Genomic DNA, 4,403 nt, shown 5'->3' on the forward strand with positions numbered 1-4,403 from the left:
TGCTGAACGGGAGAAGATACTTACAAATGATATGTCCCATAAGGGGTTAATATCCAAAATACAGGAAAAACTCATACAGTAACTCAGTATCAAAAAGCCAAACAATCCAATTAAGAAATGAGCAGAGGCCCTGAATTGGCATTTTCCCAAAGACATACAGATGGCCAACAGGCATAGGAAAAAGTGCTCAACATCATTAACCATCAGAGAAATGCAAATCAAAACCACAATGAGAGAGCTTCCCTGTGGGCACAGTGGTTAAGAATCTGCCTGTCAATGCAGGGGACACGGGTTCGAGCCCTGGTCCGGGAAGATCCCACATGCTGCAGAGCAACTAAGCCTGTGCGCCACATACTGAGCCTGTGCTCTAGAGCCCACGAGCCACAACTACTGAGCCAGCGTGCCACAACTACTGAAGCCCGCACGCCTAGAGCCTGTGCTCCGCAACAAGAGAATTCACCACAATGAGAAGCCTGCGCACCGCAAGGGGAAGAGTAGTCCCCGCTTGCTGCAATTAGAGAAAGCCCGCTGGCAGCAACAAAGGCCCAGTGCAGCCAAAAACAAAATAAATTAAAAAGAAATAAATTTATTTTAAAAAACAAACAAACCACAATGAGGTATCACCTCACACCTGTCAGAATGGTTATCATCAAAAAGACAAAAAATAACAAGTGTTGGCAAGGATGTGAAGAAAAGAGACCCTTCATGCCCTGTTGAAGAGAATGTAAACCGGTGCAGCCACTATGGAAAACAGTATGGAGGTTACTCAAAAAATTAACAATTAGGGACTCTCCTCATGGTCAAGTGGTTAAGACTCCTTGCTCCCAATGCAGGGGCCTGGGTTTGATCCCTAGTCAGGGAACTAGATCCTACATGCCACAACTAAAAAGATCCCGCATGCTGCAAGGAAGATCCCGCCTGCCGCAACTAAGACCCAACATGGCCAAATAAATAAATAAATATATGTTTTTTAAAATTAACAATTGAACTACCATACATCCTGAAATTCCACCTCTGGGTATCTATCTGAATAAAATGAAAATATATATGCACCCCAATGTTCATAGCAGCATTATTTACAATAGCCAAGATATGGAAGCGACCTAAGTGCCCATCAACAGATGAATGGATAGACACACACACACACACAATGGAATGTTAGCCATAAAAAAAAAAGTATGAAATCTTGCCATCTGCAACAACATGGATAGACCTGGAGGGTATTATGCTAAGTGAAGTTAAGTCAGACAGAGAAAGACAAATACTGTATGATATCACTTATATGTAGAATCTATAAAATAAATGAACAAATGTAACAAAACAGAAACAGACTCACAGATAAAGAGAACAAACTAGTGGTTGCCAGAGGGGAGAGGGATGAAGGAGACTAAGAGGTACAAACTAGCAGTTATAAAATAAATAAGTCACAGGGATATAATGTACATCACAGGGAATATAGTCAATGTTTTATAATAACTTTGTATGGTGTGTAATGTACAAAAACATCGAATCACTATGTTGTACACCTGAAACTAATACTGTAAACTATACTTCAATACAAATTTTTTTTAATTAAGCTAAATTAGAGTAGGTCTTTCTAAAATGACATTTTATGGAGTCTACACCAAGGGTCTTGTTAAATTTTGTTTTTATTATTTTTTTTCGGCCACATTGCGTGACTTGTGGGATCTTAGCTCCCCGACCAGGCTCAGCAGTGAAAGTGCAGAGTCCTAACCACAGGACCACCAGGGAATTCCCAAGGGTCTTGTTAACTAAAGTAAATTAAGAGTAGCTCTTTTTTTTTAATTTATTAATTAATTTATTTATTTTGGTTGCAACCGGTCTTAGTTGTGGCAGGCGGGCTCCTTAGTTGCAGCACGTGGGCTCCTTAGTTGCAGCATGTGGGATCCTTAGTTGTGGCATGCAAGTTGCGCCATGCATGTGGGATCTAGTTCCCTGGCCAGGGATCAAACCCAGGCCCCCTGCCTTGGGAGTGCAGAGTCTTAACCACTGTGCCACCAGGGAAGTCATGCAGCTCTTTTTAAAGTAAGACATTTTATGGAGCCCACACCAGTTTTGTTTGGAAAGAGTAGGACTGTTGGTAACCCTAGCCCTATCTTTGTTTCAGATTAAAATCATTTGTTTCCTGTTTCCTTCATTTCTGAAAGTATGATCGTTGGACCACCTGCATTAGAATCACCTAGGATGTCTTTTTTTTTAAGCGATGCTTTTTTAAAGTGCAGATGCCTGATACTACCTCCAGACCTACCAACCAGATTCTGTAGGGGTGGAACCCAGGAACCTGCATTTCATCAGTGTCCCCAGTTGATAATCCCTGGCATAGACAAAGAGGGCAGAGGAAAGCTCACTGACAGACGGCATGGTTTTATCCATGCTGAGAGCTCACTAGGGCCATTTCATACAAGGGAGTCAGTCTGATAGATACATTAGCTACCTCCTTACTGAGTTGTCCTGTGCTCTAACCTGAGTAGACAACGAAAAGGGAAAAGTGCTTGATTCATACTATTCAACATCTACTCCTATTAATGCTAAGTTATAATTTAAATGGTTGGCTAGAAAAAAATAAAGAAAAAAAATGGTCGGCTAGAATCAAAAAGTCAGATAACAGGTGTAGGCGAGGATATGGAGAAATCAAAACCCTCATGTACTACTGGTGGGAAAGTAAGATGGTGCAGCCACTTTGGAAAACAGTCTGGCAGTTCCTCAAACAATTAAACATAGAGTGACCATATAGACCCACTGGTAATTCTACTCCTAGGTATATACCCAAGAGAAATGAAAAGATAATTTATATGGTAACCATTTCTTCATCACTGACATTTACACAAAAGCACCATTTAAACTATTCATTACTCTTGTAAAATATCAATTAACAACACTATCTAATACCTTCCTCACTTTCTTAAATTCTAGAAAACATTTTTTCAGCGTTAGCCAAAAAACATAGATATTATGATATGGCTCTCATATCGTTAATATGGCTCTCTCAAACAGCACTTTCATAAAAATCTGTACCAAGCTAAACAACCTACGTCTATTCTACAACAAGACGAGGCTCCTCTGTGAGACTTAAAACCTTTCATTATATTATATCCCATTTCTCTCTAATCTGTAGGCCCAGTTTAAGCAAGTTAAGCATGGAGGAGAAATCCCAGGCAATTGTCTCCCCTCCCCCAAACACTGTGCTTTCACACTGCCACCCTATCATTTCACTTAGCCATCTTCCTGACAATCTTAACAACTAAAGATGCGTTGTGTTAATCAGCAATCTCACCTGTCAAATTCAACAGGGCCATGGGCTGCCTGCCTCTTACTACCTTATCATCAGTTGAGGGTGTGATATTCCTAGTCTGCCTTTTCCACTTGAGCACCCGGCCTCTGCTCAGCAACCCCTGGATAGTGAACAAGAAGGCCTCAAGCCCAACCAGCCCTAAAAATATGACCTGAACCTATCCCAGTAAGGGTCCAGTTGACACAATTTCTTCTAGCAATCGGTAACTTCTCAAACATGAGGGAATGGCATCAGAATCTCAAAAGGTAAGCAAGGGGAACAGGAAAGATACCATAAAACATCTTTCTTTGGCCTAAGTTGACCTCAAGCCTGATATGACTTCTTATTCTTCTTCTCTGTGAATAGTCCGATGCTATTCCCTTTCCAGTTTCTCCATCTTTCAGATGAAGTAGGCTGCTACAGGATAGCCTGGGAACTTAGACATCCAACGGTGGAATTATCCAGCATCTTTTCTTTACTAAATAGCAACTGTGAAAATATGATAGGATATCCTACATTACAGGATATCTTTTGGGAAGGTGGACACTTACAGCATGAAGGTATTGCCCTTTGAGATACAAGCAACAAATACCTTGGTTTATAAGGCAGGGACATCTCACAAGACCATCACCCATGCAGGCCTCTGTGCTACGTCATTTCTGGAGCTGGATCAGGACTGAGGCCCAGCTGGCCCAGTCTCAAGTCCACGAGAGCCCAGGAAAGTCAGGCTGGCAAGAGCCCTCCTTTCCATCCCCCACCTGCTCCCCCAGGCATCATTTAGATGCCATTTCTTGGATTTGTGCACAAATATTTACGCTTCTTATTCCTCCTTCCCTCACCAGTCATCTCCATGAGCTAAATGATACTCTAAAAGGGATATCTCAGGTAAACCAAATTTTAGTTTTTCCTGTTTCACTTCATTATTCCTTCAATATCTATCATGCCTTATCAAAGTGGATATATTTTCCCAATCATGATCTGATATTATATACTCACTACTCACTCTGGAACTGGCCAGTTAAAGACACTATGTGTCACTGTCCCACAGAAGGTATCCTCATGACTAGTGCAAAATAGAAAGACACCCCATCCTCAAACACTTCACTTCCAT

This window comes from Lipotes vexillifer, unplaced genomic scaffold (genome assembly GCF_000442215.2).
Source record: "Lipotes vexillifer unplaced genomic scaffold, Lipotes_vexillifer_v1.1 scaffold912, whole genome shotgun sequence".
Classification (NCBI taxonomy): Eukaryota; Metazoa; Chordata; class Mammalia; order Artiodactyla; family Lipotidae; genus Lipotes; species Lipotes vexillifer.